The following is a 26,190-nucleotide window of genomic DNA, read 5'->3' as shown; positions in this document are numbered from 1 at the left end:
AATAACTAAATAGATATATTTACCATTTCAAATAACTTTCCCACACCTTTTATCTTTTAGTCTGACCAAGAAAACTATGTGGCAGGCATTTCTATTAGTCCCATTTTATAGTTAAGAAATGTAAGGCTCAGGGTGGTAAGTGATGTGTGCATTACACAACCAGGGGATGCTAGAAGAGCATTTTCTACCTTCTAACTCTGTGTTCTTTCTACTACACCACACTGCCTGTGATGCTCTGAAAGACACAGAAAAGCCTACCTATTAGCTATTAGGCTAAGGACATTTTAAGTGAAATGCAGTTCCAGTTGTAAGCACACATTGTCATGGCATTTTAGAGCTTTGTGAATGATAGCATCTGGTCATTTCTTGGGTTTGACAGTAGGCTACATGAGGGTGAGCTGGAGGTCAGTAAGAAGCACATTAACACAAAAGCTAAATGTCTACAAAGTGATTCACCCAACTCCAGTCCATTCCACTCAACCAAAGAACATTCCGAGGCTAGTATGTGCTCAGCTGGACTGCTCCAGGCTGAGGAGAGGAGCTGCAAAAAATATGATTTTCATGCTCCTAAAAGAGCTTTCAGTCTTGTTGGAGAAGCAAGATGAACAATACCTGACAGAAAGAATCATATCCAATGAGTGCTTTAGAAAATATTGCCAAGGCACTGAGAAAGAAATGAGGATGGAAGTAGGCATAGAAGGATGGTCAATATTGGCATGGGGACAAAGTTGTGGCTTGACCAACTAGCAAGAAACTCAAACTTACAGAGCCCTGTGTTTATGTAAACTGTGATATGGATAATAATGACAACCATACACAAATAAAAATGAACATTTATTAAGTGCTTACTCTATGTCAGGACCTAAGAGTTTTGCGCATACTAAACTCACATAATCGGCATGCTAGCCCTATCTTGTAGATATTCTTTTTATTCCTTTAATGAATGATGAAATAAAGGCTCAGAGAAGTTAAATTGAATACCCAGCTAGTATGCATTGGAACACAGGGAATTTGGCTCCAGAGCTCAAGTTCTTAAACACCATCTGTCTGATAGTTTGGAATAAGCATGAGTGGTTCACATGAAGTAAAGTCTGCTGTACGCTAGACTCATTCATTTTACATTGCTCATTCATGTGCTGTTGCTTTAAATGTATGTTGCCCAGAGATAAGCCGGGGGCCTTATGATCTTTGATGTATTTGCATGGCATCAAAATCAACGCGAAACAAAGCTTAACAACCAACAATTTTTTTTTGTTTTGAAATGGAGTCTTGCTCTGTCACCCAGGCTGGAGTGCAATGGTGCAATCTCGGCTTATTGCAACCTCCACCTCCCGGGTTCAAGCGATTTTCCTGCATTAGCATCCTGAGTAGCTGGGATTACAGGGGCCCACCACCCCCGGCTAATTTTTGTATTTTTAGTAGAGACTGGGTTTCGCCATGTTGGTCAGGCTGGCCTCAAACTCCTGACCTCAGGTGACACACTCACCTCGGCTCCCCAAAGTGCTGGGACTACAGACCTGAGCCACTGCACCCAGCCAACAACCAACATTTCTTAAAAGCTATTTCAATCCTCTACTTGCATCTCTTAAAGATATTACAGGAAATTCAGTTTGTAAATTTCAGTAAATTTCTTAAAATCCTCTTTTACCATTTCCATCACTTTAGATGCCTCCTTAATTTTGCAGCTGTCCCCAAACCCTTTTTTTTTATTTACTTGTTCTCAGCTTTCTACCGAAACCTCTGCTAAAACCCAAGCTACACAGCTCTTGACTTTTCCCTCCTTCTTCCCATCCTTTGGGGTCTCTGCTTTCCTTTCCTTCCTAATAGCTCTTTCTCTAACAGCAAATAAAAACAGGTATTTGCTCCTATTTCTTATTTTCTTACTGATTATCCTGACCCACCTAATAATTTCCAGGAACTCAACTGAAAGACTGAAAATATATCTTAGAAAAGAAGGAGAAGATGACAAATGGCCATAGTTAGAATTTTCCTGATGAAGGAGGGGTTGTAGAATGAGGGGGAATGGGAAAATTTCATTGCATTTTCTTTGTCTCTTTTCCCATCACAACTGTGTTGACTCCAAAGCCTATTGCTATGTTCTGGGGATAAGGAGATGAGTAAGAAATGGCCCCTGCCTTCAAAGCAAAGCTCATTCAGTGGGGGAAGCCAACAAATAAAGAGACAAATACCACACTGCGGCTGGGCGCAGTGGCTCACGCCTGTAATCTCAGCACTTTGGAAGGCCAAGGCAGGTGGATCACTTGAGGTCAGGAGTTTAAGACCAACCTGGCCAACATGGTGAAACCCTGTCTCTACTAAAAATACAAAAATTAGCTAGGCGTGGTGGTGCGCATCTGTGGTCCCAGCTACTAGGAAAGTTGATATGGGAGAATTGCTTGAATCCAGGAGGTGAAGGTTGCAGTGAGCCCAGATTACACCACTGTACTCCAGATTGAGTGATAGAGTAAGACTCCATTTCAAACGAAAACAAGAACACCACACTGTACTTCACACTAAAAGTAAACACAAAGGCTATAGGTGCACACAGAAGGGGCCAGGGAAGGCTTTGTGGAGAAAGAGATGCCGATTATTGAAGCTAATGGACCAACACAAGAAGACTAAAATTTGGATTCCCTTAGAAGGAAGCCTGGTATTTTTCCGGAGGAACGAGCAACAACATGGATTTTTTCACTTTTCCCAGAAGGAGAGCATAAGTAGTGCTCAACACACATTTGATAAATGAATGAAAATGGCTTAGTGGTTAGGAGTTTGCCTAATGCCCCACAGCCCTGATCTTAAGTCCTCCACTGTTCAAAATAGAATCTTGAATCTACTTCTTGCTGGAAGCTTTCCCAGATCACCCTGTCTCACAGTGATCCTCTCTGAACCCAATGGTGACACCTACAATCTTAAGCCTCCTCTCCATTTTGTACTAGGTACAACTTGTCTTATACTATGACTTAATCTGAATGGGTTTGTTTCTACTTTTGCCCCTTAGGCTGTGAGCTCTTTCAGGAGAGGGGTCATGGCTGGTCCATCTCTGCCTCACCCCATTTGGGTATGTGGTGGGTGCTTTATCAGAACTCCCCAAGTGAGAAACGACTGTAGATACCATCTAGTCAAACTTCTTCATTTGCAGATGAGGAGATGGAAGTCCAGAGAGTGGGTGACCCTGAATTACATCTCTAACCCTTTGTGACAGGTCAGGGGCTGAGTTGAGACCACAGCCAACTGGCCAATACTCTTTTCACTATGGTGGTCTCGTGGCTGACTCCGGTGGGAGAGACAGGCTGACTTTCACGTAGAATTTACCAAAGGCTGATGAAGGCAGTAGCTGGTTACCCCAATTTCTCAGTTCCCTATTTCAGTTCTAGAAAATGGATGGAGCCTGGAGTCATTAAGTCTTCATCTCAGGGCTAATGAAGACCTTTAGGGGCAAAAATGAGAATTAGAACCTGGTCTGTCTGTACCAGTGTAGCTCCAGATCCTGAAAGAATGCATTACGGTTGTTCTCAACTATGATGTGTTGAATGTTAATACAGCATTCCTACAACACCTCTGTCTGTGTGCACTTCACTTTTGCTTCACAATACTCCTATTTTTCTCTTTTAACAGATGAGAAAACTGAGACTTAGAAAGCAAAGACAACTTGCACAGGTCTCACAGCTATAAACTGGCAGAGCTAGGATTCATACTCAAGTTGGTCTGAGTCCAAAGTCCAGGCCCTTTCCTCTAACTCCCAGCCTTGTGCACCTGTGAGAATCATTAGCATGGCACATTGAGGTTTGTCTGCTTATACGTTTGCCACTCCACAACCCCACACTTGGCATTATCATTATGAGCTGGGTCAGTTGTGTGTGGTGTGGTCTAGAGAATTATTCTGAGAAGGTGTGAACTAAAGAGCAGAGTTATGAGTGGAGGATGGTGATGGGAAGGGGATGGACTCTGGTTTTACCTTGGCTTTCCATAAATTGTGTGCTCCTCTACTTTGGTTGGGTCTACTACTGATTGTCCAACTTCTCTTGTCCTTCAAGAATTGGCCAAAGCTCACCTTCTGGCAGAGCGTCTCTTACCCCCCACCCCAGGTTGCTATGCATCTTCAACCTGAGCTCTTGTAGTAGTTCTGCTCACAGCTCTTTTGGCCTTGGGCTCTTGGTGTTGTGATCTGTGACTTTCTTGTTTGCTCCTCCTGCTACCTGAAGAGCTTCTTGAAGGTAGATATTGTTATGTTTATCTGTCCATCTCTAGTGCCTAGACAGTACCTGGCATAAAAAAGTGGATGCTTCATAAGTGGTTACATGAATGAATGAATCCAGCTGTAAAGCATCCTCCTCTTTTTGTTCTCCACACCCCCACCAATTTTTCCCCCATGGCTGTAAATGGCAGAGATGTGGGAGGGGACCAAGAGTCAGGGTGGGTATCTGCATGTGTATGTGAAGATATGCATATGTGTGGCTATCCATGTGTGCACCTTAGATAAATCTGTCCTTATAAAGGTAGCTCAAGACACCATGAAGTATCAAGTCAACTCTCAGCCCAACCTGATTGATTTACCTTCTGAATATTTATTGTCTACACCACTGTAAGCACACAGCATGCCCTAGCTTCTATTTTTATTTTTATTTGTTTATTTTTATTATTATTTTTTTGAGATGGAGTCTCCCTCTGTTGCCCAGGCTGGAGCACAGTGGCATGATCTCAGCTCACTGAAACCTCCACCTCCCAAGTTCAAGCGATTCTCCTGCCTCAGCCTCCTGAGTAGCTGGGACTACAGGCGTGTACCACCACACCCAGGTAATTTTTTTGTATTTTTAGTAGAGATGGGAGATTCACCATATGGTCAGGCTGGTCTTGAACTCCTGACCTCAAATGATCCACCTAACTTGGCCTCCCAAAGTGCTGGGATTAGAAGCATAAGCCATTGTGCCCGGCCGCTTCTATTATTATTATTTTTTTATCGTACCTCATTTTGGAGAGGAGATGGTACAATTGTGCTTACAAAGAAAGATTTGAAATAAAGTGCCCAATGCAGATTGCCAGACTCCTGATACATCTTGTTCATCCTTAATCTTTCCTGATCCTCCTCAATGTACTTGTTGGAACAAATTTAAGATTTGTATTGAGCTTTGATTTCAGCTCTGAGTTCGGATTGCTCCAGCTCTCCAACATAGCATGGACTCCCCATGAGAAACACAGATATTCATTGTGACAGAAAACCACAGTTTTTTTTTCTTGCTTCACACCAGGTAGGGTTAATCCTGGCTCAGCCAATAAAACTTGCTTAACAGCGATTCCAGGGAAAGATGAGGCAGGAGCACCAGAAAGCAAAGCCTTCTTTGTTAGAACTTACCATTCTGTAACAAAATGACTTGGTTGCAAATGTGGCTCTCTCTGTAGACTGCGAACTCCTCAGGCCCAGGGAGTATTATTTTTTGTTTTGTATCTGTCATGTCTAGCATAGTGCAGGTGTTAGAGAGGTAGCTTTAGATGCTGTGACTTGATGTAGAGCTAAGCAGGAATGGTGGTACCAATAATAGAAGTGATAATCACCAATATCATCATCATTATAAAATAAGGACAGCTTAGTGATCTCTTATCTAGTGCCCAGCATGATTTTAAGCACTCTGGACTTATTGACCCTTGCATATTAGTTTACTATGGCTGCTGGAATAAATTACTACCACTTCATAGCTTAAAACAACACAAATGTATTATCTTACAGTTCTATAAGTCAGAAGTCCAACATGGGTCTTGCTAAAATCAAGGTGTAAGGCTGTGGGCTGTGTTCCTTTCTAGGCTCTAGAGGGGAATTCATTCCTTTGGCTTTCTAGCTTCTAGAGGCTGCCCATATTCCTTGGCTCATGGCCCCTTCCTCCATCTTTGAAGCTAACAATGTTGCATCGCTCTGACCATTCTTCCCTAGTTATAGTTCCCTCTCACTATACTCTCCTACCTACCTCTTCCACTTTTAAGAACACTTGTAAATCTATTGGGCCCACTGGATAATCCAGGATAATCTCCCAACTTTAAGGTCAATTGATGAGCAACCTTAATTCCTGAATTAAGGAAACATTGAATTTTTTTGCCATATAGTGTAACATAGTCCCAGGTTCTGGGCATTACATGGACCTTCTTGGGTGGCTATTATTCTGCCTACCACACCTTGAAAGTGGGGATTGTTATTACTCCTGTTTTATCAATGAGGAGGCTGAGGCACATAGAGATGAAGTAACTTGCCAAACAGCTAATTGGTGGTAAAATTGTAAAATGGAATTTGAACACAAATGGTCTCAGACCATAATACAATACTGAGTCTTGGTAGCAGTAGAACAGTTTTTACATAGTACTTACTATGTGTCAAGTCCTATGCTAAACCTTTGTCTTTACCTAAAAGTGAGAAGCCTGAACAAAGACCCAAGTAACATGACCATCATTAATTGCGCATCTACTATGTGCCAGCCACTGTGGTGGCTGCAATACCTGTGTTATTTCATTATACTTCATCTTCTTAGAGTATGGACTGAGTACTATCATTACCTCCATTTACCAGTGTAAAAACTGAAGCTCAGAGAGATTGAGAGTTCTTTTTTATGAGATTTTTTCATTGTCCAGGTTACTGAGACCCCAAATTAGGGTGATGTTCGTGAATAGGAAAAGGGGATAGGAAAGAAATGCTTTAGAGATAAAACCAACAGGACTCAGTGATTCTAGGATCCAGACTCATACCAATGTGCCGACCTGACATCTCCGCTTGGCCATTTCCCAGGCCTCCCAAACCTGACACACACAAACTCAAACTCTCGATCTTTCCCTTCACATTCTCTCCTCACCCCCAAGCCTCTACCATCTCGGTAACTGGTGCTGTCATGTCGCAATGGCTTAAGCCTGGTTTTCATTTCAGCTTCCCTCTTCCATTATTCTCCTATATTTTAAATAGTTAATATTCGCCTATTTTCAAATCCTATCGACTCTGTGTCTAAAATACATCTCAGCATTTTCCTACCTCTCCATAACTTCACTGCTGATACCTCAGCCCAAGACCCTGTCCTCCCCTACCTGGATGATGGCCATGAACTCTGACTAGTCCTCTCACTTTCACACTTGCCCCGTCCATTTCCTCCACAACATAGCCAGAATCATCTTCTTGCAGTGCAAGTCTGATCCTGCAGCTCACCTTCTGAACATCCTCCAAGGGCTCCTTGTTGCCCAGAACTCTTTACCATGCTACAAGCCCTGGCAGGTCTGCCCACCTTCCTCACACCTTGCTCCTTCTTACATTGCTTGAACTAAAAACTTGAATGGCCTTGGCAGCAAAGCAGGCATGAAGGCACTTGTCAACATAGAAGCCAAATTTGTCTTGTACTTGCATTACTGATTTGTCGTTGGGGCAAAGAATCAGGCCCACCAAGAGAGGGGCATCACTATTGAATGTAATTCAATTTAAGCAGATGGCTGATGTGAATGGAGGAATTCTTATCATCAACACGATCACCATCGCCATAATCGTCATCCTCATCATCGCCATCACCATCCTCCCCATCGTCACCACCACCATCACCATCATGTTTGTATGCTGCTACTCTGCCTGGTGCTCTGCTAAGCACTCCTCATGCTTTCTCTCACTTAATTATCCCAACAGTCATGTGAGATAATATTCTTGTTATTTCTGTCTCACAGATGAGAAAACTGAGGCATAGAAAGAGTAAGTGACTTGCTTTAGATCATGCAGCTACTGGCAGAAACCAGACTTGAATCTGGCTTTCTTGGATTCCAAGCTCATGAGAGAGCAGTCATATAGTAAAAGCCAGGGGGTCAGGGAGGACCACATCACTGAACTGATCTTTGAACCAGGATTTGAATACTGCATTGAAGTTTTTCAGTGACTGGGCTGGGGGAGGTGGTGAATGAGGAAGACATTTCCCTAGAGGGAATAGTATAAGCAAAGGAATAGAGGCATAAAACTTATGGGGTGTTTAGGCAAGAGTGATGCAGAAGGGGTGAGTTGGATGGAGGAGGAAATGAGCAAGTGATGAAAAATAAACTGAAATGATAAGTTAGAACAATGTATTATTTTAATTTTTAAATTTAAGAAAAAAACTTTGCAGGGGGGCGTACATTTCTATAAGTTTTGACAAATTAAGTCATGTAACCACCATCACGTTTAGGATACAGAAGAATTCTATCATCTCCTTAAATTCCTTCCTGCTGCCCCACTATGGGCAAACCTCTTGACCTCATCCCCTAATCTGTAGTCCCTGAACCACTGATGCACTGTCCAACCCTGTAGTTTTCCCTTTTAAAGTGTCATATAAATGGAATCAGACAACTTTTTGAGTATAGCTTTCTTCACTTAGCGTGATGCATTTGAGATTCATCTACGTTGTGTATCAATAGTTCATTCCCTTTAATTGCTGACTTGTAACCCAACATACAGATTTATTTGTTTATCCATCCACCAGTTGAAAGACATCTGACTTGTTTCCAGTTTCTAGTAATTATGAATAAAATTAGTATAAACACTACTGTTAACATTTACATACGGGTTTTGGTGTAGATATATATTTGTTGGGGGTGGGGGTGTAAATGCCTAGGAGTGGGATTGTGTCATATGGTAAGTGCATGCCAAACTGTTTTTCCAAAGTGGTTGCACCATTTTATATTCCAACCAGCAGTTTATGAGAGTTGCAGTTGTTCTGCATTCTTGTCAGTACTTGGAATTGTCAGGCTGTCTTTAAAAAGAAAATACTAGCCACTTTAATAGGTATGTATTGGTATTTCACTGTGATTTTAATTGACATTTCTCTAATGACTGATGATGCTGAGCATCTTTTTGTGTGCTTATTTTTTATATACATATATATGTACATCTTCTCTGATGAAGTGTCGGCATAAATTGTTTGCCCATTTTTTACTGAGTTGTTTGTTCTCTTACTGTTGAGTTTTGAGAGTTTTTAATATATTCTGCCTCCCAGTCCATTATTAGAAGTATAATTTCCAGATATTCTTCTCCCAGTCTTTAGTTTATCTTTTCATTCTTTTAACAGTGTAAAAGTTTTACTTTTGATTAAGTAAGTCCATTTTACCATGCTTTTGTGTCATTTCTAAGAACTCTGCCTAATCTTAGGTCACAAAGATTTTCTTCTAAAGGTTTTATTATTTTACATTTTCCACTTGGGTATGTAACTCATTTTGAGTTAATTTTTGTATAAAGTGTGAGATAGATATATATATAGGTTGAAGTCCACTTTCTTTTGCACATGAACATCCAATTTTTCCAGTACCATTTCTTGAAAGGACTATCCTTTCTCTATTAAATAGCCTTTGCACCTTTGCCAGAAATCAATTGACCATATTTGGGTGGGTCTATTTCTGGATTCTTCTGCATTCTGTTCCATTGATTTATGTGTCAAACTTTTTGCCAATACCACTTTTTGCCAATCAAGATCACAATGTCTTGATTATTGTAGCTGTATAGGAAGTCTTGAAATCAGGTAGTGTGGACTCCCCTACTTTGTTCTTCTCATTTAAAATTATTTTGTGTATTCTAGCTTCTTTGCCTTTCTGTAAAGATTTTTAGAATCTGCTTTTTGTCATCTCAAAAAAGCCTGCCAGGATTTTAATCTGTAGCGTGTTGAATCAATTTGAGGAGAATGACATATTAATAAGATCAAGTGTTCTAATCCATGAACACAGCATATCTCTCCATTTACTGAGAGTTCTTTTTCTCTTATCAGTGCATTTTAGCTTTTAGCATATAGGTCTTGCAATATTTTGTTAGATTTATACCTGAGTATCTTATTATTTTTGGTGATATTATATAGGGTTCTGTTTATTTAATTTCAATTACTAGTTGTTTATTACCAGTATTCTGAAATAAGATTGATTTTTATAAGTATTAACTTTGTACACTTCAGATTTGTTAAGCTCACTCTTTATTTTCAGTAGCATTTTTGCAGATTCCTTGGGGTTTCCTATGTGAATAATCACATACTTTGAGATGAGAGAGTTTGATTTCTGCTATATGTCTCATAGTTTTTTTCTTTGCTTTATTGCACTGGCTAGGACTTCCAGTAGGAGGAAAAGGAATGGTTAGAGCAGACATTTTAACCCTTGTTTTGCTCCCAATCTGACACGCTAAGAATTCAGTCTTTCACCATTGAATATAATGTTAGCTGTTTTTTGTTTTTTTTTTTCTGTAGATGCCCTTTATTAGGTTAAGGAAGTTCTCTTCTATTCTTAGTTTACTGAGAGTTTTGATCATGATGTTAAATGTTTCAAATGCTTTATTTGAATGTATTGAGATAATCACATGATTTTTTTTCTTTAATCTGTTAATATGGCAAATAACATTGATTTTTTATTGTTGAGCCAGCCTTGCATTTTCAGGACAAAATCCACTTGATTGTACTATCCTTTTTCTATACTGCTGTATTTGATTTTTTAGTATTTGTGGAGGATTTTTGCATTTATAAGGGATATTGGCAGCTAGATTTTTAGATGTTTATGAGAATAAAGTTAAAGGCAGCAAGAGAGAAGATTAAGCTATTTGAATGGAATTATAACAGTAATAAAAATAATGCTCAACACTTTTTAAGTGCTTCCTATATGTCAGGCACTATTCTAAGCACTTTAATTGTATTCATTTATCTCATTATCATAACAGTGCTATGAGGTAAGTACTGTTATTAGCCCCATTTTACAAAAATAGAAGTGGAGTCAGACAACTTCAGAGTCTGTGCCAAATATTTCTTATTTATATAAATGATATGACCCACTTCTTTTCAGAGTGCAAGTGTAATCAAATCTCCTGCATTCTTCCAGTGAATAATTGTTCATATCCCCATTACAGTAGAAGTTCTGTATCGTTTTCTTGAAGATTCCTCCCTCTTTGTCCTCATCCAAATGATCTGAGGTCCCTGGAGGCCTTATAAGTTCAAAGTGTTTTGCCTTGCTTCCAAATCCTGAGCGAAGAATAAACTGGAAAGTTGAATCTGGTTCCTAGGACTGCTGTTTCTGTGGCTTCCCAGTAAGATCTCTGTGGAATATTGGTCCCACATAACCTAGAGAAGAATGTCCTATGCCTCTGGGATGAGGGTGCTGGCCTTGTGGGGGGAGTCTCTGGGGCTTGCTTGGGCTCAGATATTATTCTGAAGGCCACCATTTGGACAGGATATCCAGGTCTGGAGGGATTACTGGCCTCAGCCACATGTTACACAGGGCCAGGCCATTTTCTTTGACTCCTTAGGCCAGAGACCTAGTCATCAATAACAAAATCTTTAGATTTTTGCATTAAAATATTTCTTGTTTCTTTTGAAAAAAAAGTGAAGATGTGGTCCACTTATGGCTACATTCTTCTGCAACAACAGTCAGCGGAAGCTGAGCGAGCATTCAGTGGGCAAGGTCTCTGGTACATCCCACTTCCTGCCATTTACAGTGTTCTTGTGACTGTTTAGTCCCTAAATGCATTGTGCTTTCAATTTGTGCCATAGGCCTTTGCACTGGGCTTGGATTCTGTGTATATTTGTTAAAGTAATATTTATCGAGTGCCAAATGCATATCAGGTACTGTCCACTGTGAATGCAGAAGTGAGCAAAATAGACAATAATCCTGACTTCCAGGACCTTACATTTTGTATGGGGGGGACACAGCCAATAAGCCAAATAAGTATGTTATATAATTCTTTATGTAACTGTATAATTCTAAATGTAATTTAATAAAGTGCTGGGGAGAAAAATAAAAGCAGGGATGGTAGACTGGAAATGTCAGGCAAGGCAGGGTTGAAAGTGTCACAGGTTGTTAGTGATGGCCTCAGGAAGAGGATGACATTTGAGCAAAGTACTAATCCATTTGCATATTGGAGAAAAGAACATGCCAAGCAGAGGGAACAGAGTGACACAAGGCCCTGAGCCTGGAGCATGTTTGCCAGTTTGAGGGTTAGCAAGGAGACATTGTGGTTCCAGCAAAGTGGGCAAAGAAGAGTAGGAATAGGAGAGGAGGTGAAACAGTTGGCAGGATCCAGTTTATAGTGGACCTCTTTGGACTTTGGAGGCAACATATTCTTCATTTGAGTGTGTTATTCCAGCCCATTTACTGAGCGACCTGCAAAGCTGCTAGTTTTGTGTGGGACCCAGAACAAGAGAAGGCTCTGCGACAGGTCCAGGCCACTGTGCAGGCTGCTGTGCTGCTTGGTCCATACGATCCAGTAGATCCATTGGTCCTTGAAGTGTCAGTGGCAGATAGGGATGCTGTTTGGAGGCTTTGGAAGGCCTTTGTAAGTGAATTGCAACATAGGCCTTTAGGGTTTTAGAGCAAGGCACTATTATTACCCACAGATAACTGCTCTCCTTTTGAGAAACAGCTCTTGGCTTGCTATACAGTCTTCATAGAGATCAAATACTTAACTATGGGCCACCTGCATTTATAATCACCTCAAGTTATCATGCAACCTGAGCTACCCCTCATGAACTGAATATTATCTGAGCCACCTAGCCACAAAGTTTGGTGTGCACAGCAGCATTCCATTATCAAATGGAACTGGTATTTATATGATTGGATATGAACAGGTCCTGAAGGCACAAATAAGTTACATGAAGAAGTGACCCAAATGCCCATGGTCCCCACTCCTGCTCCACTGCCTTTTCTCCCCCAGCGTGTACCTATGGCCTTGTGGGAAGTTTCCTACTGTTGTTGACAGAGGAAGAGAAGCTTGGGGGGTATTGACAGATGGTTCTTTATGATATGGAGGCATCATCTGAAAGGGGACAGCTGTACTACTATAGCTCCTTTCTGGGACATCCCTGAAGGACACTGGTAAAGGGAAATCCTTCCAGTGGGCAGAGCTTCAAGAAGTTCACCTGGCCATCTACTTTGCTTGTAAAGAGAAATGGCCAGATGTATCATTATATACTGATTCATGGGCTGTGGCCAATAATTTGGCTGAATGATCAGCAACTTTGAAGGCATATGATAGAAAAATTGATAAGAAGAAAATTCGGGGAAGAGGACAGACCCTTCTGAATTGGCAAAAAATGTGAAGACATTTGTGTTCAACATAAATGCTCACCAAAGGTTGACCTCAGCAGAGGAGAGCTTTAATAATCAAGTGGATAGAATGACCCATACTGTGATAGTAGTTGGCCTCCTGCTTTCGGATCAGACTCAGACTGGAGCTTACACCCTTAGCTCTCCTAGTTCTTGGGCCTTAGAACTTGGACTGGAGCTAGACCATTGGCTCTCCTGGTTCTCCAGCTTGCTGACTGCAGATTGTGGGACTTCTCAGACTTCACAACTGTGTGAGCCAATTCCTTATAATAAATCTCTCTCTCTCTCCATATATGTATGTACATATATATATACATACACACACACACATATATATATCTGTCTCTATATATATGTCTGTCTCTCTCTATGTATATCTATCTCTCTACATATATAAAGTATATACACACAATATAATTATACATATATGCACAGTGTGTATATATATACAACACAATGCTATATGTATGTGTATATATCCTATTGTTTTAGTTTCTCTGTAGAACCCAGACTATTAATACAGAGAGAGTAGAAGGAGATGGAGTAAAACAGTTGGTGTGGGTCCAGCTCATTTAGAACCTTGTTGGTTGTTGTGAGAACTCCAGCCTTTACTCTGAGTGAGAAAGGGGGAATAAGAGAGTTGTGAGCAGAGGAGTGACTGGAATGGACTTGAGTTTTAAAGTTGTAAAAGCGTCACTCTTACTGCTGTCTTGAGAATAGAGTGTTGGGGTCCAGGGGTTGAACACGGAGACCAATTCAAAGGCAATTGCAATAATTCAGAGAAGACTTGAGGGGTTACCCAAACCAGGGTGATAGGGTAAAAGCAGTAAAATATGGTTCGGTTCTAGATAGATTTTGAGACTTTGAGGGATCTTGGTGACTTTTTCTTTTCCGTGGTCCTTGGTGAGGGCCACTGTAACATATTATTGACTTTGAATTTTATGGAAAAGGAGTTAGAGGTCTCAGGACCTTTCCTTCCAGAAGACTTCTGGGTTTTTGTGCAATATAATCAACACCTACTCCAGAGCTCTGGTGCCAAGAGAAGCAGAGGCACCACAAAGCTTTGGAAAAACACAGAAAACAACAGCCATAAATGCTTCTGTTTCACCTTTTCAATGGTCAGGGCAAAAGCCTATGGGTCTTGCACATGTAAAGAGAGGCCACTCGAGTAATATGTTCTCAGAACCCAAAATAAAAGTTTTTTCCAAAGTGACTTCCTCTCTTCATCTAGATAGAGAAGAGGATGGTATCACTCATAAAATTCACTCATAGGCACCCTATTATTTATAGATCTTTCCAAAAAGGAAGATTGCAAGGAACAATTTTGCCTGTTATAAAATAGCAGAATGGGCTGCAAATAGCGGAATTGGCTGGCATCTAAATTGAGTTTGATGAAATAAGGAAGTATAGGAAAATTCTCATCCATAGGGTCCAGAAGGTCTAAACCCAGAGCTAGGAGCTTGAGTGGCTGAAGATATCATGTGAGGACAGCTTCCTCTGGTGTAAATGTGTATTTCTTATGCAGTGTGCTTACTGTATGATTCTGGAAATTGTTTCCACATTAAGAGATCCCTTCCAACTTTAAAATTCTCTAGACTCTGGGGTTCTACAATTGACTTTTGCATGCTAAATAAAATATTACATGTGTGATGAACTCATATAATTAGGACTGTTATGAATTATCATTTTTTCTCATACTTCATTTTTCTTCTTATTATCTTATCTCATATTTTCTTTTCAGCAGCATATTTTATCCCCATTCTCTACAGGGGCTATTCCAAATCAGTACTATTCTCTCCTGCCTTTTAAAACCAATTTACCCCTTTATGTTCTGCAGATAGCTTCAGTTCTCACTTCTGTGAAAAAAACAAAGGACATTAGTTATGAAATTTATTATCTTCTCTCCTCAAAAATATACCTGTTTCTTCTCCCAGCCTTCTCATCTTCCCTTTTGTCTCAGAAGTATCTTAGAAGGAGGTGAGGAGGCAAGGACCAAACACTTCGTACCATTTTTTCCTTCCTTGCCTGTAATGATCATCCACTTCCTTTGTGGATATCATTATAGGTAAGGAAGGAAAAATCATTCCACTTCCTCTGTTTCTCTAAAGAGAAAGGGAACTGCCTCCCCTACCATTCTATAAACAGGCCCAAATATTCCCCAATCCTCTAAAATCTTCCCCAACTTTGCCTTTCTTTCCAACCACTGCCTCCCATCTCTCTTCACCTGCTGAGCCTCTGGAAGGCCTTCCATCCTTGCCTTTACTTCTCCTCTGAGTCCCAATCACTCTTCACCCAACTGAAACCCCTCAAATGTCCCCTATGACCTCCCAAGTGCTAAATTCTATTATTCTGTCTCAGTCTTCACTCTTGACCCCTTGCTAGTTCAAAGTGAGGACCATGGACCATTCAGTACATCGCCTGGCAGCTGTTACAAATGCAGAATCTTGGGTCCCATTCCAGAATGATTGAATTAAAGTCTCCGTTTTAACAAGATCTCCAAGTAATTCATGAGGACATGGATGCCCAGTCTCTCTGAGGCATTTGACACATGCATTGCAACCTTCCATCTTCCCATCATACCACTTTCCGTTACTGCTTCTACTACTTCTTTGGCTATTCATTCTTGACCTCCTTCCCTTGCTCTTCTTTCTCTAATAGAAATAATAAATATGAATCTTCCCAAGGGTTCTGCCCTTTCTGCTTCTCTAGCAATTTCTGTATTTTCTGGGAAGCTTTTTTCTCCCAGACTTTCAGCTACCATGAAATGCTGATGACTCACACATTTCTATCTCTCTCTTCAGAGATTCAGGCTTCTATTTCCAACTACTTTCCAATTTTGGGTCTATTCTGCAATGCTTCAAACACAAGACATCCCAACCAGAACTCATTCTCTTCCCCACCCCTACCCTTTCTTCTCCTCCTGGATTGTCTTGATGAGATCATTATCCATTACTCATTAATCCCCTTCACAAATGCTGGAGACCTAGGGTCTTTGGTTCTTTCCACTCACTTCCATGTCCAATTAGTCACCAAACCTTGTCCCTTCAACCTCAGACATATCAATCTAGTACCGTCCCCCTTCTCCATTGCTTCTCCTGCCAATGCTTGGATTTAGGTCCTTGCCATCAACAACTTGAACCATTCAATCTCCACCCTGACACTGGTGCTTGGTTCCTAAAAGGCACATCAAGTAGTTATTCTCATTGCTTTTACAACTCTCCAGGGTTCTGCCTAACACAGGATCAAGTCCAAGCTTGTTATCTTGGCATTCCAAGTGCTCCATGATCTATATCCTGTCTATTTTCCTAGCAAAGTTTTTATTTATTTATTTATTTATTTTTTGAGACGGAGTCTCGCTCTGTTACCCAGGCTGGAGTGCAATGGCGCGATGTCAGCTCACTGTAACCTCCACCTCTGGGGTTCAAGCAATTCTCCTGCCTCAGCCTCCCTAGTAGCTGGGATTACAGGCACATGCCACTATGCCGAGCTAATTTTTGTATTTTTAGTAGAGACGGGGTTTCACCATATTGGTCAGGCTGGTCTCAAACTCCTGACCTCAGGTGATCCGCCCACCTTGGCCTCCCAAAGTGCTGGGATTACAGGTGTGAGCCACTGACGCCTGGCCCCTAGCAAAGTTTTTTCTGTCCTCTACATCTCAGAAATACTAAATTTCTCACAGATATTCGTATATACTTTATATGTTTTTCCTCTTCTCTCCATGCTCAAGACATCCTCCTCTCCAGAATATCCTTGCCTATATTCTTATTCTTCTTACCCTTCAATATTCTAATATTCCCACCCCTGTGAAGTATTGCTTGAGTTCTGAGTAGAAATAACTGCTCAGACTTCTGTGCTCCAATGAAAGCTCTGTTCCTATTGCATATGTTGCATTTAACAGGGCGTTACACTATAGTTGGTGCCAAACTTCCTGCCCTTACAGAACTCTGTAGGTCTTGTTAGGGCAATGGCTATGTCTGATTCATTTCTGTGTCCAGTGTCTGGTATTGTGCCTGCATGCAATACAAACTCTGTAAATGTTAAGTTGCATTGAATAATCATTTGTATCTAGTTCTGTTGTGCATACTATACTTAAAGATAAAAATACAAATATTCCTGTCTGTTCATTTATTTATTTGGTGTATCAGATGACTAACTTGGTGTCCCCACATTATTCTGTGTGAGCAGAGACTGGAAGTTTATAGAGAACATTTTCTATCTTAGAGAAGCACTATGTGATTCCATTAGTAGTAATGAATACTTGGGAGACTTTTCCCCACATGCCTCTGCACCAGGGTGTTTGACCCAGATGAACCACTTTACTGCTCTCAAAGCTATGCTCCTCTCCAACTGCATGCCTAACATAGCACAAGAGGTTGCTTCTGGTAGTCTTGACACCAACTATGAGCACCTCCTATGTGGCAAAGTGTAGCCTTGTGGTTAAAACCTTGAAGTTCAAATTAACCTAGGTTCAAATTCCTGCTTGTCTAATTCCTGCTTGTTTATTACAGACCAAATTACTTAAGCTCTCTGCATCTCAATTTCTTCACCTGTAAAATGGAAGTTATAATACTATCTACCTAATAGGCTTGTTATGAAGTTATCTCAGATTGACCACATTTAGTGGCCAGCACATCCTGAGAGCTCAGTAGATGTTGACATGATTAGTAGAGGAAATTGTTAATGATGACGGGGAAGTTGATGATAATCAAACTGTGTACTCAGGCTTGACTCTGTGCTCAGCAGAGCCCAGCAGGTACTAGTGAAGTCTGGCTCTGTGCACTCACTTGCAGAGGCCAAGGTGGACCACACACGTTCCCTGGCAATCATCCTGACCTGCCTGACTTCTCAAGAATGAAGAAGCAAAACAAAGACAAAACAACCCACTCACTCCAAAATGCTTCTCCTTTAAGAACAAACAACAATAATAAAACCTCCCATTCCCCAGCCTCACATGTCATGAATAGCTTTCAAAGACAGTAACAGCATTGTTTTCTCAGATACGTTTTCTTTTGGAAGAAAATTCCAACCTAAAGTCTTAACTGTAGGAGTTTGGTCTAGGGCTGTTGCAGATGGTAGTGTCTACTCTCCTTGCTTGAAACATGTGTGTGGCTCCCCACAGCCCTTGTGATGGAATCCAAACTTCTTCCATGTTCTGCAAGGCTCTTGTGACATGACTCCTTCCTTACCTCCTTGGCCTCAGTTTACTCCTCATCGTCAATGTAGCATAGTGGTTAAAAGCTCGGAATTTGGAGTCAGACTGCCTGGATTCAGCAGGCAGTGTGAATACCATCTACACATTTCCTAGCTGTTTGATTTGGGGCAAGTTATTGTTGGAAGAAAACCCTTGGGCTGTCTAAAGTGCCCAGATCTTCTGTTCTCTATGAAGTTGGAGCCAGTTGAGTCTTAACACATTAATTCATCAGCTTTATTACTAATAAAGTTTGATGGAACCTGCAGGCAAAATCAGGTTTCCCAAACCTAGACATCTGGATCCATCCATGGGGTGAATCTTACCCAGGTGTTCAAAGCTGGTAAAGAACCGCAGGAGTCCTCCTATTGTAGCAGTTGGCTTACCAGATGGAGGGGAATGTGTGTGTGTTTGGGAGCTGGGGGTAGGAGTAGAGGCAGGTTACTCTGAAAATGTCAATAGCCTAGAGATGAATGAAATTCATGTACTCCCAACTTTTATCAGCCTCCCTAATTAGATACGATGATATTGGGATTTATAATAATAAATGTGTATCTATTTGGTCTTCATGCCTGTTTCCTGGTACACACCCCTAAAACCCTTAGAGTTCTGGAAAGTGACAACTTTTTGCATGTTAATGAGGTGACTAGTAGCTGGGAGCTCCTGGATAGCCTCAGGATGTGGAGGTCCAGTTGCCAGGGGAACCAACCGGATGATTAGAAGGTCGGAATTTTCAGCCCCACCCCCCCAACTTCTGGGGAAGGGAGAGGAGCTAAAGATTGAGTCAATCACCAATGGCCAATGATTCAATCAATCATGCCTATATAATGAGGCCTCTATAACAACTCAAAGGAACATCATTAGAAAGCTTCAGGACAGCTGAACGTGTGGAGGTTCCTGGAGGCTGGTGTGCCCAGAGAGGGCATGGAAGCTTCCCCACTTCCCACACACTTTGCTTTATACATGGCTTCTATCTGACTGTTCCTGATTTTTATTTATTTATTTATTTATTTATTTTTGAGACAGAGTCTTGCTCTGTCACCCAGGTTGGAGACGCATTGGCATGATCTTGGCTCACTGCAACCTCCACCTCCCGGGCTCAAGATATTTTCACACCTTAGACCCCCAGTAGCTGGGACTACAGGCACGAACCACCACAGCCAGCTACTTTTTGTGTTTTTTAGTAGAGCTGGGGTTTTGCCATGTTTCTCAAGCTGGTCTCAAACTCCTGAGCTCATGTAATCCACCCGCCTCGGCCTCCCAAAGTGCTGAGATTACAGCCATGAGCACCTCATTCATTCCAGGCTGTTCCTAATTTGTATCCTTTTATAAGAAACCAGTGATCTAATAAGCAACTGTTTTCTTGAATCCTGTACGCTGTTCTAGCAATAGTCAAACATGAGGAAGGGTTACCAGGAACCTCCAATTTATAGCTAATTGGTCAGAAGCACAGGTAACAACCTGGACTTGCAATTGATGTCTGAAGTTGGTAGGGGTGTTAGCAGTGGAATGTATTCAAGTCATGTGGCACCAAAGTATGTTAGTAGCAGTGAATTGTATGGGTGTGCAGCAACCTCCATTCTTGCCTCCTCAGAAGGAAAAATCCGATGAAGGGGCATAAGGCAAAGGGAGAGACCAAGGCAAGTTTTAGAACAGGAGTGAAAGTTTATTTAAAAGCTTTAGAGTGGGAATGAAAGGAAGTAAAGTACACTTAGAAGAGGGCCAAGTGGGAAACTTGAAAGATCAAGTGCACGATTTGACCTTTGACATGGGGTTTTATATGTTGGCATGCTTCTGGGGTCTTGCATCCCTTCTCCCCTGATTCTTCCCTTGGGGTGGGCTGTCTGCGTGTCCACTGGCTGCCAGCACTTTGGAGGGGCCGCAGGAACAGCGTGTTTACTGGAGTTGTACACATGCTCACTTGAGGCATTCTTCCCTTACCAGTCGAATGTTCCTATAAGGTCATATACCAGTTAAACGCTGCCATTTTGCCTGTTAATGCTCATGTGTGAGCCCAATCACCCACCTCCTGAGATCTTTTCAGGAAGCTGCTGGTCATCGGTTTCAGGTGTTTCTAGCTACTAGCAGATTGCCTTTTCCTGGCACTGGCTGAGACCAATTATTATTTTAGAGAGACAGTTAACAGCTGCCTGACCATCACCTGATGGTTGCTGACATTCCTGGTGTGGTGGCTGAGGGGGGACTAGCTACCTACTGTAACAGGGAGAGGCAGTTTTGTGGGACTGAGCCCTTAACCTGTGAGATCTGATGTCAAACTGAGTTAAATTCTAGGACATCCAGTTGGTGTCCACAGAGAGGTGGTAAATTGGTTGGTGTGGGAAAAACCCACGTATCTGTTGTTGGAGTGAAGTATTGAGAGCGGTGTGAATGTAGAAGGAAAACCAATTTGTTTTTCCTTATTTAGATATGTCTTCTTGAGAGGAGGAAATGAGAGGTGGAAGGACAGGTAGAAGCTTCTTCTCAATCCTTCCAAGAAGCCTGAAGTCTCTCCTGAGTACACAAAGTCAGGGACAGAAAAAGAGGAGTTTCCACTTAATCTTTCAATCCTGGTTTCCTTGTCTGTAAACTGGAAGTAATAAGACTAACTGTCTATTGGTATAGTTGAGAGGATTGCAAGGATAATATTCTTATTTTCCCAGGTGGCCTAAAGACACCATCAGCTGTATTGGATTTAGAGCCTCTTCTTGTGAAAATTGCTAGTATTTCCAGTCCTTCGTTTCTTTCTTCTACCTCTGGCAGTGTCCTGGGGGTGGAGTGAGGTGGCTCATGTTTCTCTGGATGGGAATTAAAGCTTTTCTGTGGCTGCCACTGTTGGCGGCCATCACTTGACACTCAGTGACTGTGACACTTCTGATGATGTTAAACTTGCAACTGTGACAGAAATAGAGGATAGTTCTCTTCCCCCAGCCTGCCTGGTCCTAGAGATATAGCTTGATCACTAGATACCAAGAGAATGGTCTGCCTCTTTTCCTTCATATGATACTCTCTTCTCCTAAAGAAACTTTAAGATATACCCTCTGGGCCGAGGTCAAAGAAGGTTTGTACAGTACCATTCAGTGTAGTATTTAACATCATTCTCCCAACTCAGAGTGAAATCCATCCATTTCAACTCCTCCTTTTCTGGGATGAATGTCTTGACTTCAGTGGGATATCCCCCAGGGGCTGAGAACAGTTTTTGTCCTGCTTAGCTCAAGAATCTCCATCCTGGTGTCAGTTCCATTGCATCACCCAGTAACTGCATTCCTCCAAGATCTGATTTCAGTCCTCAACTCCCACCATTCCTTCTCCCAGGAATAATGGCAGATCCTCAGCCCATATTCCTATGGCTGGGCTCTGCCCTGGGACTGCAGAGTGCCCCTTTAGGATCGACCTTGCAAATTAACCTTGGACCTGGTAGCTAAGCCCAATAATCAATTAAAATGCAGACCTGTGGGTATTTGGAAGAATCTACTACAATCTGGGTTTTTCCTTTATTTTGAATTTTCATGGAAACCTGGCTCCAGTCGGGCTGCTTGAGGATCTGTCAGAGACTAGCTTCAGGACTTCAGGCAACCCATGTACTCTTTCTGAACCTAAGTTGAAGGGATCAATTAGCATAGAGGCAGGACAATTCTGTCAAATCAAATTGTCAGTTAAAAATTCCTGCTGAGAGTTCTTTGAAGTCCCTGGAAGTGGACTCTATCCTAGTTGGAGGGGTCACCAACTTCTATCAGGAGGGTAGGACAGTGGATAGTTAATCTTGCAGATTCTGAGCTAGACTGCCTTGGTTCTAACTCTAGACAACCATTATTAGATGTGTGATCTTGGGCAATGCGTAATTATTCTGCAATTTACTTCCTTTTCTGTAAAGTGGAGATGATAATAATAGTATCTACAGCTCCCAGGGTTGTTGGTTGAAATAAAGCACTTAGAATGGTATGTGACATGCAACAAACCTTCAAAAAATGTTAGCAGCTTCTAATATTATCTGTTTAGCCACAGGAAATACAGGGCAAAGATCATTGGAAATATGAGATAACACCAACTCTTCTTCAACTGTATCACACAGAGTGTATTTTTTGGGGGGAGCATGTAAGTTTCTCTTCCTTATGGTATTGTGAATAACAATAGTAATAATAATGATAATGATAGCTAATATTTATTGAGTTCGTGCTGTGTTCCATCATTAGGCTAAGTACCTGGCATGAATTGATTATTTAATTTATAACAATCCTGTTAGGTAGTATTATTATTAGCTCAGTGTAATTTGCAGCGACTCATACTGTTCTAAAGTGGCAGAGCTTGGACACAAACTCAGGTTCGTCTGAAGCCAAAACTTCTGCTCTTATCTCAGTCTAACAGTTATAACCCCAAACCCTTCACTAACACAGAGGGAGAGCAGGTACTGTTGGGGCAAAGTATGGGTCAAGAAACAGGCAGTCCTGGATGTAAAAAGCCAAAATGCAGCAAAGAGGCACACAGAAACCAAAGCATCATCTCAATTTCAGCATGTTCAGACTTGTCACCATCTAGGGCTAAGGTGCTATCTCATGGTAACTGGCTTTGTTCAAGTTTACAACTCTCACCAAAGTCTCGTTTGTAGAAGCCTCAGCTGGGGCCTTCTCTGAAACTTCCATTGCATCACCTAGCAACTGCATTCCTCCAACCCTGGCTGCCAGCTTTCTCTGCAGAGAAAGCTGCTTTCTCTTTTTCTTGAAGTGCACTGGACATAATCTGAAGGTACTCCAGGATACTATCAATGTTGGCATCCAGATCCAGATATGAAAGTGTAGTAAGCATTTCCTGGGTTTGGTATGTCACTGATAAGCTCCTTGTCTCTTGGTTTATAGGCACTGTCAACATTTGAGTTGACATCAGGAGAAGCTGAGGAGAGCCCCTTCCTATGTTCATTGCTGACTGAGAAGCAAAGGGCAATGGGAGAAAAAACTTAGGCCACCTTCCTCTGAGGAAAATTTCTTGTGTCATCTGGGCAGCCCAGGATTTCCTCTCTAGATTATCTCTACCAGCACAGGAGGTGGGGACCCCACCCTGCTGACACCATTGACAGGGTGTGGTGGAGGAGTTGAGGGGCCCGTGTTGTCAATCAAGACCTATTTTAGCAGGGACTGCACTGGCTCAGCTGGAGGGACCCAGCCCTGTGCTAGCTAATGAACCTGAAGTCCTGGGTTTGGAGTACCCTGGTGACTCACCTGGGGCTTATAATGCATTGAATAGTGTCCTCCCAAAATTCATGTCCATCCAGAACCTCAGGATGTCACCTTATTTGGAAATAAGGTGTTTATCGGTGTAATTTAGTTGAGAATCTCAAGTTGAAATCATCCTGAATTTAGGATGTGCTCTAAATCTAATAATTGGTGTACTTAAATCTAATAATTGGTATCCTTAAAAGAAGAGGACACAGAGAGACATGCAGAGAATAAAGAGATGTGAAGATGTAGGCAGAGATTGGAGTGACATGTCTACAAGCCAAAGGACTCCAAGGATTGCCAGCAAACACAAAATCCACGATAGAGGCATGGGAGCCTCTGAGCCTCCAGAAGGAACCAACCTTGACATCTTGACTCAGTCACCTGGTCTCCTGAACTGTGGGAGAATAAACTTCTGGTGTTCTAAGCTGCTCAGTTTGTGGTGATTTGTTACAGCAGGTCTCAGAAATGAATATGGGGTGTATTCATCCATTCTCACACTGCTATAAAGAAATACCTGAGGCTGGGTAATTTATAAAGAAAAGAGGTTTCATTGGCTCATGGTTCTGCAGGCTCTACAGGAAGCATGGCAGCATCTGCTTCTGGGGAGGCCTCGGGGAACTTTTACTCATGGTGGAAGGCAAAACCAGAGCAGATTATCTCTCTTGGTCCTGTTCCTGCCATGTAAGATGCCTGCTCTGGCCTTGCCTTCCGCCATGGGTGAAACACTTTTAAACAACCAGATCTCATGAGAACTCACACACTATGCAGTACCAAGCAGGGAATGGTGCTAAACCATCCATGAGAACTCTGCCCTTACGTTCCAGTCACCTCCCACCAGGCCCCTCCTCCAACACTGGGGATTACAACTGGACATGAGATTTGGGTGGGGACACAGATCCAAACTATATCATGGGGCTTATATTGGGGAATGATGTAAATTCAAGATTCTCACCACGCACTGGAGTGCTCCAGAAACACATTCCCCAAGACACAGGAGAAAGTGAGGGTGGATCAGAACATGCTCTTCCCTGTTACAGAACAAGCTGCAGCAAGGCCCAGTCATTGTAAAGATACTGCTTGGTGAATCAGCTTTGTATGCTAGGGGATGCTCAAAGAAGCAGCAGCACAGGTGCCTGAGACCCTTAGTAAGTCTCTTCCTTTCACTGGTCCTCTCTTTTTCACTTACAAGCTGGAGGAATGAGGCAAAATCAGTGGCCCTATCCTGTGTTTAGTGAAGCCCTAGGGGTATCAGAGAGGTGCCTCAGGAGGTGCTATGGAGGTAGGCAAAGAAGAAGCTGAGCTGGGGTGCTCCAGGCCCCCTACTTCAACCCCAGCTCTTCATCTTTTATCTGATTTATATATTGGCCTTCCATACAAGAAGGTTTTATTGGTAACAGTGTTTGAAAATTACTGCTGGACCACCACACCTCCAAGGCTCGTGGCTGTAGGCCTTTGAACATGAATACAAGTGGCTGTGTAAAGGCTCTGATCAGCATACATGCGAGTCTCTTTTCTGTTCAAGAGAGTAAAAGCCACTTTGCAATGCTCAGCTTTAGGGATGCTAGTCTCAGGATCAAGAGAGGAGGGTGATTACTGATTCAGAAAGTGATGCCTCTGAGTCTTCCATTGGCCTCCAAGTTAATAGTCAAAATTTCCTGGATCCCTTAGTAATTAATTAAAACAAAATGGGGTCAAGAGCCCTGCTATACCCCTTTCCATCCTCTGTCATCTCCTGAGCTCCTTTGAATGAGACTCTGTGTCTTGTGTCCAGGCAACCTGAGGGCCAGAGCCCGGAATGGAATCAGAGTAGAAACGGTCTATGCCAAGTGGCCATCACCACACATGCATGTACGCTTTTATCAAACAGTTCTGGTGTTCCAACTCTTTAGTAGATACTAGGGTATATAAGATAGAATAAGATAGGATCCTTCATCCCAAAGAGCTCACAGTCTAGTAGAAGAGACAGATCATAAACAAGTTAGTGCATCCAAGTATGATAGGTGCTAGGAGAACAGTGGATTCCAGGTAGGTACAGATGTCCCTTGGTCTCTGCAGAGCACTGGCTTCAGGATCCCTGAGGATGCCAAAATCTGTGGATGCTCAAGTCCCTGATATAAAATGACATTGTATTTGCTTATCACCTACGTACATTCTTTAAACCATTTCTAGATTACTTATAGTACCTAATACAATGTAAATGCTATGTAAATAGTTGTTATACTATATTGTTTTTTATTTGTTTTATTCTTTTTAAAAATATTTTCTATCTGCAGTTGTTGAATCCACAGATACAGAGCATGCAGATATAGAGGTTCGACTTTATTGCAAAGTAAAAAGAGGGCACAGCTGGCAGAGTGGACAGTGAGTGCTTGGGCTTCAGAGTCAGCCTGCTTCATTTGAATCCTGCCTCTTACTAGCTCTGGAACTTTGAGCAAGTAACTCCAGCTTTCAAAGCCTTGGTTTCATCATTTATAAAATGGAGAAAATAGTGATAACTATGACATGTGCTAATGCATGTAAAGTGTTTAGTGCACTGCATGGCAGCTACCTAGTGTGCAGTAAATGCCAGTTATTATAATTGTTACTATTACTGCTTGGGGTGGAGGCCGGGGGAGTGTTTAGAGAGGAGAGGGTACTTGAGCTGGGTCATGAAGGATGAATTGAGGTTGGCTTTGCAGAAGTTGGCAAGAATCCAGGGCCACCATGTCACACAGCTCCAAGAGGCATCATTCCCATTTCAGTCTCTGTGAA

At 41.9% G+C, this 26,190-nt stretch overlaps 1 long non-coding RNA gene across 2 annotated transcripts; it reads left to right on the top strand.

The window, feature by feature from the left end:
- The first annotated feature begins 21,015 nt into the window (after positions 1 to 21,015).
- LOC129049341 (uncharacterized) lies at positions 21,016 to 23,885 on the top strand. Of its 2 annotated transcripts, XR_008512380.2 has the most exons (4): positions 21,016 to 21,287; positions 22,226 to 22,321; positions 23,080 to 23,264; positions 23,640 to 23,885. It is a non-coding gene; the product is annotated as an uncharacterized LOC129049341 (long non-coding RNA). The 2 variants fall into 2 exon arrangements; XR_010135675.1 differs by having other exon boundaries at positions 23,080 to 23,885.
- The last annotated feature ends 2,305 nt before the right edge of the window (positions 23,886 to 26,190 follow it).

This window comes from Pongo abelii, chromosome 10 (assembly GCF_028885655.2).
Source record: "Pongo abelii isolate AG06213 chromosome 10, NHGRI_mPonAbe1-v2.0_pri, whole genome shotgun sequence".
In the NCBI taxonomy this organism is placed as follows: Eukaryota; Metazoa; Chordata; class Mammalia; order Primates; family Hominidae; genus Pongo; species Pongo abelii.
Note: the sequence above shows the minus strand (reverse complement) of the source record. Positions and strands in the feature narration are given on the sequence as shown.